We start from the raw sequence: 14,879 nt of genomic DNA, 5'->3' as shown, positions 1-14,879 counted from the left end.
CACAAGCTTATATGTTGAGAGAGCTAATAGATTTTTTGATTTTCCTCTAAAGAAAACCAAAAATACAAACTCTTGAGGCATGTTGTAAGGCTGCAAGGAAAAACATTCAAATAGAGTTTTGCAAACAGTGTCTTCAGGTGACTCTTAGAATAAAATACCCTACAATCTTCTATAATTATACCCCCAAATTGTGGATAATGGTCAAAACACTGATTTTTCTCTTCTTATTCTCTTTAGAAACAATCCAGAATCTTGGCATGTAAAATATAAAGCACCTGACAACGTTTAATAATCATCTCCTTTCATTACGTGTAATTGTGTTATTCATTCCATGAAAATGACATTTAAGAGAAAAATGTGAAAGCCACAATTATATAATTATTTTGCCAAGTACCAGGGCTCTGTGAATATCAGACTAGCTCAGGGTTTAAAATTTCATTGAATCTATGTGCAAAATTATCCACATTTATTTTAGTTCCTCTCTTACCTCCCATTAACCTGTGACTCTCTGAAGCCATGAAGTCGTATTAGCTCATGGTAGAATATGCTTCAGCCCCTAGGATAGTATCATATATAGAAGTCATTTAATATGCATTTGCTGAATTGAATTAACTGAAATGTTTTAAAATGTAAGTAAATTAATAGGGTGTGGCATTCAGGGAAGGGGAAAGTTAAAAAAGATCAAGTCTCTGTGGCCTTTGTTATTCTTGCTGCTCTAGCGATTTCATGTTTTTTTCCCTAATTTTAAAAAAAAAGAACAATGTTCAAATCTGTAGCAAAAGTGAGAAAATATTTTCATTATGGCAAAACTGACACTAATTTTGGTGTTAATTAGAGAAAACTGGGAGGATTTTTACATTTCTAATTTCTCTTGCTGTATAGAAAATTTGAATCAACACCGCTGAAGCCCCTTCTACCATCCTAACTTCATTTCAATAAGGAACCAAATCATAACCTATAATTTCAGGCTACGCTTTAAGCCATACTTTACATAGACAATTTAGATGGTCCATTTTTGCCATACTCCCAGTGGTGAAGTCAAGTGACCAAAGACTACTAGAAACCTGCAGTCACACAGTTAGGTTTATTCAGTCTTCTGCAGTGAGTGAAAGCATGTATCAGAGGAACCATGGGAGTCTCAGCACCGGGGAACTTGATAGGGGTATCTTATAGTGCTTGTGCCTGTTCTGGCCGATTTTAAGGCAAATGTAGGGAAGCGGGTGTCAATTTTGGATTAAGTGCCATCAGGAAGGGAAGGCAGTGTGGTCCTTGCTTACCTCGGTAATTTTTTGTCTAAGAGACCTGAAAATTAAAGAAGAAGTATAGCTGTCAAGGGTAGAGAAATAACAACCACTAAAGTTAGCCAGGAGAAGGTAGCTGACTAGTGGCTATTACCGTTATATGTTTTGCTTGCTTAAGATACTTGTCTCTGTCTCGTTCCATCGCGGTTACAGAGTTGCGTTTTGTGAGTGTTGTTTATACTCCATAAACGTCTTTTATGCTAAGTTAGAAACACAACAGCCTAATTGAGAGTTTTTAGCTGCCAGGTCCTAAGGTCATTTTTCCCTTTCTTATGGAACATTATTATAATTATGTGTAACTATTTTTTAAATTTTTAAATTGTGAAATAAAACTATACAGGTGATCACTTTTTTTTTTTTTTTTTGTGGTACGCGGGCCTCTCGTTGTGGCCTCTCCCGTTGCAGAGCACAGGCTCCGGACGCACAGGCCCAGCGGCCATGACTCACGGGCCCAGCCGCTCCGCGGCATGTGGGATCTTCCCGGACCGGGGCACGAACCCGTGTTCCATGCATCGGCAGGCGGACTCTCAACCACTGAGCCACCAGGGAAGCCCAGGTGATCACTTTTTATGGAAGACTGGAGTTTTGGAAATCCTTGCTCCATCTTTCTGGAAGTACTTACCCACTACATCATTTTCAGAATTTCCTTATATGAAAATAAATGTAGATGTTACAGGTGTAGAAATAATATATAATAAACCTGTGTTTCTTCATGTTAACTATTATTAGCTTCATTAATAGTAAGACAAAATAAAATGATTTACCTATATTCAGTAGTATATTCAGTAGTAGGCATAAAAGGAAAGCAAACAAGAAAAACTATATGAATAAATATATAGAGTGCAAAAAGAAAACTAGACAGGTGATGAGGTGATGAGGGGTTTGTCCTTTTGTGACCACTTCATCTAACATAAACACACTCATTATGAAGGCAACCTTGTTTCTTTTATATCGGATATCTCTTTCAGTCCAGTTGGTCAGGAAAACTCCTATACACAGAAAAAAAAATGATCTGAGTCCCCATTCCTATGGCATAAGCAAAAGCAGAATGTTTGGTAACAGAAGTCTGGGGTTCCAATTGAAAATCTCCTATTCATCTTGGGAATCTCTCTTTCTGCAGGATTTCATAAAGATTCATCGGACTAGAGTTCAATCTAGATGTGATAGTTACTTATGTGATACTGTACTGTATAATTCTTGGTATGATAAACCCCCTCCTTATCTTATGTAAAAGTAGGCTGAGGTAGCTGTTTTTATTTTCCAGAACTCAAAATATAGGAAATTATCTGGTACAGATCAGGAAAAAGAAAGATTGCTCATATCAAATCTGACTCATTGAGAACAGGAGCCAGTGCTAAATAATGGTGAATTAATGCCTGATCTAAATACCTGAGGATGTGAAAGGGAACCATGTGCTTTTGACCGGAGGATCTCCTGAATCACACTTGTTGGCTCTTAAGCAGTGTGCCTATGAAGCAAGTAGAGATAGGAAATGTGATGGAAAATCTACGTGGGTCCAATATTATTGGAAGCAACTAACTGTAAATGACATTTTCCCATGAACATCAATGACTCTAATACAAGACATACACACACACACTGATTTAAAGCCCAGGAATAATAAAAATTTCCAGGAGAAGTAGAGGGCTTCTACAATATTGAGTAGGAAACTAATTATTTAGGGCACTTTTCTATCTTAGTTGTGTTCACTTGGCATTTCGCTTTATGTTTATCATCATGCCACTAAACTAGGATGAAAATCCTTCTGATACGTCTGCTCAAGGATTCTATTTTACTAGAAGTTAGGTTCAAGAATGGGCTATGGAAACTTACATTAAAGTGGAAGCCTCACATACCATGTTACTCCCAGGTGACCAGTACTATACAGCAGTGGGTCTGAGTGTTAAAGACCCAGATGAAGCAGACTTATTTAATTGTGAAGGCATCTTGCCAGTAGTAGTTTACTTCCTTAGAGAAAAACTTTTATATGACTCAGTTTCCCTCTGAAAAGATTATGGGTCTAATAATTAAAAGGATATAGAATAAAAGCAATTCTAGCATAAATATTACTACAGTTATAAAAATGTTAGTTATTTCAAAATAACTTTTTCCCTAAAAATTTTATTTTACATTCAGTATCTTCAAGGGCTTTTTGCTGTGCATTTCCACATTCTTAAAGCCTGACAATTGCAGTAATTTCCTTAGACGTTCTGCCTGTCTTACGGACTAGCACAGTATCTTTCAAAGCCATTCACCAAAGCAGCAAAAAAAAAGGGGGTAAATGTTGACCACATGCAGAGAATTAAAAACTAAAGAAAGAAATAAAATTCATAAAATAAAAATAAAGAGACAGGAGAGTTTTCTTAGCAGCAAGCAGGGGGCTCTTCCTACAAAACCTCGTTCCACCAAGATACAATTAAGATTTTAGAAGGCTCTGGGACTAAAAATCATTAGGGTGGGTATATAAATCAAGCCTTATTTTGATTGAGTTATAGAAAAAAAAGGAATGTAGTGGTTCATGTGACTAGGATGTCTAGAGATTAATCTTGAAATACACCTGGGTCTGAGGACTCAACTAACATTCAACCTCGGTTTCTCTATGTATCTTTTTTTCCACTTTACTCTGGTTCTGATTTTTTTTTTCATCTTTAACCTCAGTTAGGTTCACTACACACAGAGATCCATACAGTCACAAGCTGCCCAAGAGTCTCTTCCTTCCAATTTAGCAATGTGTTGGATGCTCTTGGTGCCTTGCCTATATCCCCTTGGCACTCGTTCCTACACGTGCTGGTGGCTTCTTATCCCAAGCATCTGCAATCTCTCTGCCTGGGGGCTTTCTGTGGCTGCTAGACCAAGGGCAAGCTGAAAGTGTGGAGGAGTTAACAACCCCTGGAGCAACCCTCAACTTTGTTCCACACTGTTGCCCAGAAGTTCCCAATGGGACTGAGCTCCCATTTCCCAAAGTAGTCATCTGCTCATTAGCTCACCCTTAAGTGATTCTTTTTCCTTTCCTGATCACTCCCTGTTCCCCACCAGTGTTTCTTTGGATAACCTCTCAAGTAAACTGATTTCTTTCAAACCTATGCCTCAGGGTCTGCTCCTGAAGAAATCCAACCTAACAGGGGCAGCCTCAAAAGGTAGACTTTCCTCTACATACCAGAGAAAGATGCTAAGTCTGGGGTACTCTGAGGGCTGGGTCCAAGTCACATGCCCTCCCTTTTGCTAAGGAAAGAACCGATGTGTGTGTCTGTTACATAAATGAATGTGTCTATTCTCCAAGGAATAAAACATGCGGGACAAGCAAAATGCATTGCTTTCGTAAGAGTTTGGTACATCTCATGAGTGAAAAACAATTGTATGAATCAGAGGATGAGGATGATCTATTTCTGCCTTACAAGGGACATCTATCAAATTATTATTTAACTACTCACACCCTTCACAATTGTTTAGAGTAACATTCTGTAAAATAGCTCAGTATCAATTATAACCTATTTTAGGCTATTAATTTGATACATGTATCCTGATATTTAATTAAGTTCCTATTGGAACATGAGTTTTAAAAAAATCAATATGTGTAATATTGTAAATTCCTATAGACTATGGGAAATACATTTTTCTATTATTTTTTGTTTTAAAAAATAAATATGTGAGTTTCTGAGGAAAATCAGAAACAATGGAAAGGATACTGGTAAATTGGATGTATAGATTCTGATAGATTTGTGGAAAAACTACACTTAACCACCTTTTTTTTATATCAATTCTGGAAGAAAGCACTATCAGTAATCTACATGTATTGTTGTGGCCCTCAATGGAAATACAGAAACATACTAGAATTTTTTTTTTTTTTTTTTTTTTTTTCTTTTGACGTCTGAGTCAAACCCTATAGCATACTCTGAGACTTGTCTCTGTTGAACAGCCACTAAATCCACATGTGTGACCCATCCATGGGGCTCATTCTGGAGTCAGACACAGGAGTAGAAGGGCATAATTACCAGAATCACTTCCATGGATACACTGAAAATTTTACTTGTTGACTGGAGGGGACAGAGAGATAAGTATTCTAAGATGTACATGTATCAGAAAGAAGCTACTCAATATGTAAATGAGGCCTAGGGATAGAAAATAGCCATAAGTGAATAATAAGGATTATCGTTCAAAGCAGAAATTTATCCTTAACACCACCAATACATTTGCTGGCTAATAAATCAATGGGAAGCCACAGTTACTGGATTTCACTGAGAGAAGCTGAGTAGATTCAAGTTCACCTCTGAAAGCTTGAAAACTATGTTGTTAAAGAATCCTTGTGGGGCTTCCCTGGTGGCACAGCGATTGAGAGTCCGCCTGCCGATGCAGGGGACATGGGTTCGTGCTCCGGTGCGGGAAGATCCCACATGCCAGATCCCACATGCCGTGGAGAGGCTGGGCCCGTGAGCCATGGCCGCTGAGCCTGCGCATCCGGAGCCTGTGCTCCGCAACGGGAGAGACCACAACAGTGAGAGGCCCGCGTACCGCAAAAAAAAAAAAAAAGAATCCTTGGGATGATATAGTCAGTGCAATTCATACTCAGCATTAGGATAATGAATTCGCTCCCCTGACATTAACTGTCCTAACTGGAAGGAAGCTCGCCTCCCCAGGATAGACATATGAGGAAGTTCTGTATCAAAAACTGTACCATGTGCTTCACATCTACAATGTCATGGCTTCCCAGGCACAGGCTACTGAACAGAGTACAGATTTAACAGAGCTGAAAAGCTATCATTATCCCACTTACAATACAAAACAAACAATACAAACAAAAACACTCTTAATTTTAGAAGAAAAAAGTATAATCCATTTGGATACTACAGGGTGCCTAACAACCCTCTGACTGAATACTATTAAAGGGGAAGTGGATGATAATCTTATAATTATGAAAGAAAGTGGAAATTATACATAAGGCACATATGACTGAAAGTTCCCTGTAAAAAATATATATATATATTCAAGGTGTGACCCTGAGCAAGTAATATCACCAGGCTGATCCACATCTATAAAATCTGAGAGTTGGATGAGCAGGTCTTCAAAGTTCCTTTCAACCCTAATCTTCTCTGTGTGACCTTCCATGAACAGAATTCCTATTCTTTTATAGGCTACAGGGAATTTAAAATAAAATGAACATATTTCATGAAGATATGCAATCAAATAAGCCATTTCGGGAAAATGTTCTTGATGCTCTGTGCCTTCTGAAGGAATGAAGAGTGCCTTCACTTTGCTTTACAGTGGTTTTAAGGGGAGTGGATGTGGATGTGATCAAACATGACACCACCATGCTGTGTGATGCCTCCTAGCCTCCCCTCCAACAATGCTGAACTTCAGAAATAGCTAGAAAAGGAAGGGGTTTTCCTCTTGTTTGAGGTAGTACAGAAAACTGAGATTCAGAATGTCAGGATTTCATGTGAGGTTTGGCATTGATTTGAAATGTAGCCTAAAATAATTTAATCATTGGTTTATGTCAGCGATTTTTTCACATGCAAACTTTGAGGTTAGTCCTTATCTGCTGCTGTCTTTGGCAGACATATGAAAGAGGTTGGAAAGACAGTCTATGAGAGGCCTTGAGCTGCAGCAAGACAGAGGTACACAAATATAAGGCTGTTTGTAATCATCATCATGCTATTTATTTTTGCTTAGTGACTTCATTTGACTCATAAACTCAACATACCAGCAGCAAAAGCAGATGCACTTTCTCCTTGGAAATGCACTTCATATGCTCTTAGGGAAGGCAAGATTGCCCACTGGACAACATTTCAGAAGGTGCAATTTCATGTGAGTTCTCATGTTTTTTAAGCTGCAGAAGCTATTTAAAGTTCTGTTTTCTAATTTTCTTTATTTCTGATATTGAAACCTCATTTCAGTTAAATCTTAAAAGAGTACCAAGGATACTTTTATCTGCAGGTTTCAGACAAGAGAGATAAAAGGGGAAAAGAAAAATAATGATCAGTAGAAAATTGTGTATCATCAAGATTAACATAAAAAAATTGCCTGCATTTTTTAAAAATTAATTTATTTTATTTTTTTAACTTTCGGCTGCATTGGGTCTTCCTTGCTGTGTGCAGGTTTATCTCTAGTTGCAGCGAGTGGGGGCTACTCTTTGTTGCAGTGTGCGGGCCTCTCATTGCAATGGCTTCTCTTGTCATGGAGCACGGGCTCTAGGTGTGCGGGCTTCAGCAGTGTGGCTTGCGATCTCTAGAGCGCAGGCTCAGTAGTTGTGGCACACGGGCTTAGTTGCTCCATGGCATGTGGGATCTTCCAGGACCAGGGCTCAAACCCATGTCCCCTGCATTGGGCAGGCAGATTCTTAACCACTGCACCACCGGGGAAGCTCCTGCCTGCATTTCTTTACACTAACAATGAAATATTAGAAAGGGAATGTAAAAAAAAATCCCTTTTAAAATCACAACAAAAAATTAAAATACTTAGGAAAAAACCTGACCAAAGAGGTGAAAGACTTACATGCTGACAACTATGAAACATTAATAAAGGAAACTGAAGATGATTCAAAGAAATGGAATGGTATCCCATGCTCTTGGACTGGAAGAATTAATATTGTTAAAATGGCCATACTACCCAAAGAAATCTCAATATTTAATGAGATCCCTATCAAATTACCCATGACATTTTTCACAGAACTAGAACAAATAATCCAAAAATTTATATGCAACCATAAATACCCAGAATTGCCAAAGAAATCCTGAGGAAAAAGAACAAAACTGGAGGCATAACCCCCTCCAGACTTCAGAAAATACTACAAAGCTACAATAAGCAAAACAGCATGGTATTGGCACAAAAACAGATATATGGATCAGTGGAACAGAATAGAGAGCCCAGAAATAAACCCACACACCTATAGCTAATTAATCTTTGACAAAGGAGGAAAGAATATATAATGGAAAAAAAGACAGTCTCTTCAGCAAACAGTGCTGGGAAAGTTGGACAGCTGCATGTAAATCAATGAAGTTAGAACACACCTTCATATCATACACAAAAATAAACTCAAAATGGCTTAACGACTTAAATATAAGACATGACACCATAAAACTTCTAGAAGACTACATAGGCAAAACATTCTGACATAAATTGTACCAATGTTTTCTTAGGTCAATCTCCCAAGGCAATAGAAATAAAAGCAAAGATAAACAAATGGAACCTAATTAAACTTAAAAGCATTTGCAAAGCAAAGGAAACCAAAACAAAATGAAAAGACAACCCACAGAATGGGAACAAGTATTGGCAAATGATGTGACCAACAAGGGATTAATCTCCAAAACATATTAACAGCTCATGCAGCTCAACAACAACAAAAAACAAACCCAATTGAAAAATGGGCAGAAGACCTAAATAGACATTTCTCCAAAGAAGACATACAGATGGCCAAGAGGCACATAAAAAGATGTTCAGTTTTGTTAATTACTAGAGAAAAGCAAATGAAAACTACAATGAGCTACCACCTCACAATGGTCAGAATGGCCATCGTCAAAAAAATCTACAAATAACAAATGCTGGAATGGATGTGGAGAAAAGGGAACCCTCTTACACTGTTGGTGGGAATGTAAATTAATGTAGCCACTATGGAAAACAGTATGGCGGTTCCTTTAAAAACTAAAAATAGAACTACCATATGATCCAGCAATCCCACTCCTGAGCATATATATGGACAAAACTCTAATTCAAAAAGATACATGCACCCCAATGTTCATAGCAGCACTATTCACAATAGCCAAGACTTGAAAACAACCTAAATGTCCACAGACAGATGAATGGATAAAGAAGATGCGGTACATATATACAATGGAATACTACTCAGCCATAGAAAAGAATGAAATAATACCATTTGCAGCAACATGGATGGACCCAGAGATTATCACACTAAGTGAAGTAAGTCAGAAAGAGAAAAGCAAATGCTATATGATATCACTTATATGTGGAATCTAAAATATGACACAAATGAACTAATGTATGAAACAGAACAGACTCAAACGCAGAAAACAGACTTGTGGTTGTGGGGGTGGTGGGGAGGGGGAGGGCTGGAGTGGGAGTTTGGGATTAGAAGGTGCAAACTATTATATACAGAATGGATTAAAAAAAAGGTCATACTGTATAGCACAGGGAACTCTATTCAATATCCTGTGATTAAATCATAATGGAAAAGAATATGAAAAAGAATGTGTATATATGTATAACTGAATCACTTGGCTATACAGAAGAAATTAACACAACACTGTAAATCAACTGTACGTCAATAAAATAAATTTTAAAAGACTGTGTAACATGTTCAAATACCCACTCAACACATTGTCAGTTAATATAAAATACAGCAAAGGTTATTTCTCCTTCAGAATTAAACCATGCAGCTCAATTTTTTGCCACACAGAAAATTTCAAAAAACAAAAGCTTATTTTAAATTCTATCTCATATCTATAACATTTAATTGAAGCTTAAATTTTACGGCTGTGTATGTGAAACCGGATGGCTATAATAACAGTAGCTACTTATTTCCCAGACATCATTTTAATAGAGGGCTTCCTATTATTATTTGCCAGGCACCTGTATTAACTAATTTAATCTTTACATAAAACTCTTGAGTCAGTGCTATTATTATTTCATTTTAAATTTTAGGGAACTACATCACAGTTAGATTGAGGAATACATTATTCAAGTCTTATAGTGACTGAAGGTACAACTGGGATTTGAACGTAGGCAGTCTTGGTTCCAGAGTCCATATGCTTATTACGATTCCACAAACAGTCCCTCCTGTAAGAGACTCAGATGTTGTGGGGACCTGTTCCTGCATGTAAATAGTGATTGTGTCACCGTCATCATCTACTATATATTCACACACATTGTCAGCTCTGAATTAGGGTGGGGAACTGGAATATGACACTTGGATGAGAGCCAGAACACACAATTTTAGTTCTGGCACTTTTCTTGACTTACTATTTGATCTAGAACCAGTCACTCAAACTCCTTGGGCTACAATTCCTCATGGGTAAAATTAATTAATTAATTAATTAATTAAATTGTTGAGACAGGGGATTGATCAAGATTTTTCCAAATGATTAAATGAAGATTCTATAATTATAAAGTGTTTAATTTGTTTAAAAATAACTGACGTGACCTTATCTAATTTAGTAGTGAAATAAATTTTCTTGCTATAAAAATATGGAAGAAGGGCTTCCCTGGTGGCGCAGTGGTTGAGAGTCCGCCTGCCGATGCAGGGGACACGGGTTCGTGCCCCGGTCTGGGAGGATCCCACATGCCGCGGAGCGGCTGGGCTCGTGAGCCATGGCCGCTGAGCCTGCGCGTCCGGAGCCTGCGCTCCGCAACGGGAGAGGCCACCACAGCAGTGAGAGGCCCGCGTACCGCAAAAAAAAAAAAAAAAAAAAAAAAAAAAAAAAAAAATATGGAAGAAAATGTCCATTGTATATTCCATGGACTTGATTTGGATTTTTAGTAAAGACCAGGTTGGTTCTTAAGAAAAAACAAAAGAAAAAGCAAAACATCAGGATTTCCATCAAAATGAACATATGTAAGCAGTAACAAAGAAGCAACTGGTCACATGTTTACATTTTCAATATATTTTTTTGTTGAATAAAAGAAAAAAATATCTTTATAGGAAAAATGGACAATGTTACAACAATGATACAATAAACTCTCATAAAATTATAACTTAATCAAGACAAGGAAAGGGGCTTTTTCCTGACTTGCTAAAGCTACAATCACTTCGAAGAGACATACAAGTATTATGCTGATTTAATCAATAGGCTTGGCTACATAGCATGCTTCAGTTGCCAAGCAGTAGGAATGGCCAGAGAAGAGGGTGAAAATTACTAAATGCTCTGATACTCTGGCCCATCACTGTTGGGCAAATAAGCACCAACCCACAAGAAGCAATATAACTTAGGAAACATTGGATATTAGATATTATAAACATCCAAGTTTTATATTTTTTCTGTACTATTTTTAGTATTGGTAAATGACATAAAGTGGGGTGTGTAGGTGAGCTAGATGACAAAAGAAAACATGCTTTCTGTAGTAAAACTTTAAGAGAGATAGGCTCAGAGTCTCTATACTTATGTAACAGCATCCCTGTGATAGTGGTCAACAGGGATAAAGGAACACTGTCTTGGGATTCACTGTGCTCTGGCATATCTTCCTCTGTGATCAATTAAAGCAATATTATGTCATATGTCAGCAAAAGAAAGAGGTTAATGGAGTCTCCAGGCATGCACAAGGAATTAGTCTTTAGTTTATATAAACTATAATAAATTTTATCAAAGCATTCAAGTTTTCCAGTAACATCATCATACCTATAGGACAAAATCCTGGAATATACAGTATTCAAAAAAGGGGCCTATCATTATGTTCTTGGAGGCATAGTTGTCAAATGACACATTTAGAAAAGAATCATGCCTTGCTATAAATCCCACAAGTCTCAAAACACTCTCATAGGTTTTATGGACTAGGAAACAACCAAGTGAAACAGATAACATTATCACAATTTTTTGGAAGCGGAAACGAAGGCTCAAATAAACTGCAAATTATACATCATTTAACTTTACAATAGAACTTTTAACCAAAGTATTTTGTTTTTAAATTTAAATTTGTTCTTATCCCACTATAAAAGTAAAAATCAGTGGCTCCTTCTAAACTTCCTGATGATATAAAAATATCTTAAGGAATAGGCCCAGTAAATTCATTTATTTATTAGGAAATTTATTAGGATTTTATTAGGAAAAAATAGCTTCAGATGTAGTAATAAAACAATTCTCTAGAATGTATAAAATTGTTCCTAAAAATACCTGGCTTACAAATTTAATGCGAGATAGACATCTTTTTATTTTTTTCATTGGGGTATAGTTGCTTTACTATGTTGTGTTAGTTTCTGCTGTACAACAAAGTGAATCAGCTATATGTATACATATATATCCTCCCTCTTGGACCTCCCTCCCACCCCCCATCCCACCCATCTAGGTCACCACAGAGCACCGAGCTGACCTCCCCGCACTATACAGCATGTTCCCACTACATGCTATCTGTTTTACACATTGTAGTATAAAACACATTGTAGTGTATATATGTTTTACACATTGTAGTGTATATATGTCAATCCCAATCTCCCAATTCATCCCACCTCTGCTTCCCATCCCCTGTGTCCACACATCCATTCTCTACCTCTGTGTCTCTACTCCTGCCCTGCAAATAGGTTCATCTGTACCATTTTTCTATATTCCACATATATGTGTCAATATATGATATTTGTTTTCTCTTTCTGACTTACTTCACTCTGTATGACAGACTCTAGGTCCGTCCACATCTCTACAAATGACCTGATTTCGTTCCTTTTTATGGCCGAGTAATATTCCATTGTATATATGTACCACAACTTCTTTATCCATTCATCTGTCGATGGACATTTAGGTTGCTTCCATGGCCTGGCTATTGTAAATAGTGCTGCAGTGAATGTTGGGGTGCATGTGTCTTTGAATTATGGTTTTCTCAGGGTATATGTCCAGTAGTGGGATCGCTGGGTTATATGGTAGTTCTATTTTTAGTTTTTTAAGGAAACTCCATACTGTTCTCTGTAGTGGCTGTATCAATTTACATTCCCACCAACAGTGCAAGAGGGTTCCCTTTTCTCCACACCCTCTCCAGCATTTACTGTCTGTAGATTTTTTGACTGATGGCTATCCTGAGTGGTGTAAGGTGATAACCTCGTTGTAGTTTTGATCTGCATTTCTCTAACGATTAGTGATGCTGAGAATCTTTTTATGTGCCTCTTAGCCATCTGTATGTCTTCTTTGGAGAAATGTCTATTTAGGTCTTCCATGTATTTTTTGATTGGGTTTTTTTTTCTTTGATATTGAGCTACATGAGCTATTTATATATTTTGGAGATTAATCCTTTGTCAGTTGCTTCATTTGCAAATATTTTCTCGCATTCTGAGAGTTGTCTTTTTATCTCATTTATGGGTTTCTTTGCTATGCCAAAGTGTTTAAGTTTAATTAGGTCCCATTTGATTTTTTGTGTGTTTGTTTTTATTTTCTTTACTCTAGGAGGTGGGTCAAAAAAGATCTTGCTGCTATTTATGTCAGAGAGTGTTCTGCCCATGTTTTCCTCTAAGAGTTTTATAGTGTCTGGCCTTACATTTAGGTCTTTAACCCATTTTGAGTTTATTTTTGTGTATGGTGCTAGGGAGCATTCTAATTTTATTCTTTTACATATAGCTATCCAGTTTTCCCAGCACTACTTATTGAAGAGACTGCCTTTGCTCCATTGTAATTTCTTGCCTCCTTTGTCATAGATTAGGTGACCATAGGTGTGTGGGTTTATCTCTGGACTTTCTATCCTGTTCCATTGATCTATATTTCTGTTTTTGTGCCAGCACCATACTGTCTTGATTACTGTAGCTTTGTAATATAGTCTGAAGACAGGGAGCCTGATTCCTCCAGCTCCATTTTTCTTTCTCAAGATTGCTTTGGCTACTCAGGGTCTTTTGTGTTTCCATACACATTGCAAAATTTTCTGTCCTAATTCTGTGAAAAATGCCATTGGTAACTTGATATGGATTACATTGAATCTGTAGATTGCCTTGGGTAGTATAGTCATTAGATATCTCAAAGACCAAATGTCTGAGTCTATCACCAAAGTGTTTAACTTTGCAAGGAGATGTGTTGTGATCTACTATAACTGTAACATTATCTCTACAACTGTACATTACAAATATCTTGTTGCTTTGGTTGAAATAGAAAGATTCAGTTGCTAGGAAAAACTTCCAGACTTGTTAAAGAATGGTTCATTTTAACTGATGATATCTTTATTTCTTCTTTGCTGTAGGCTAAATGCTACAATGGAAAGAATTTTTATTTGAGACCAAAAGATCTGGAATTGACTTTCTACTCATCCATCTACCATCTGCATGATATTAATCAAGCTACCATGATGGACCTCTCTAATGCTCAATCAACAGTGTCATGGGCTTCCTTCATCACTGCCCTTTGCCAGATTCTTTTGAGCTCTGCCTGCCTGCCAAGATCTCTCATCTTCTTTGCTTGATCCACCAACAATTTTCTCCTCTGAACATGTGCATGTATATAACCCTGAGTTATGGCCATTCCCAACCAGACTGATGCTAATTAAGCTTCAAGTGACAATGCTGCAGGGTTAGAAATTCTAGACGCTGATCATCAGTCTGGGTACCTTGACCATTATTCTGCCAATACTCTCTGCCAGACTTGAACATTCTTTCTCTTCCAGGTCCTCATTCTGACTCTTCTTCTTCCCTTTTCCCCTCAGTGAACATGGAGTACAGACAGACTCATGTTTCATCAAGGCTCTTGGACTTGGCCTCTCCTATGCTGTTCTACCACATCGTGATCAGGCAATTGCTCAAACAACACACTCCAAAAACCCTTATTTATTTTTGATAAGGAGATCTTATAAAGATTCAATCCTTTCTCTTTGAAATTTTCAAATTTCCGTTTAAAGAAAACAAATATCTCATACTTCTCATTGAACAAAATGTAGATTTCAGGAAGATGAAAA

Source organism: Tursiops truncatus, chromosome 6 (genome assembly GCF_011762595.2).
Source record: "Tursiops truncatus isolate mTurTru1 chromosome 6, mTurTru1.mat.Y, whole genome shotgun sequence".
NCBI classification, from domain to species: domain Eukaryota; kingdom Metazoa; phylum Chordata; class Mammalia; order Artiodactyla; family Delphinidae; genus Tursiops; species Tursiops truncatus.
This window is presented reverse-complemented; position numbering follows the sequence as displayed.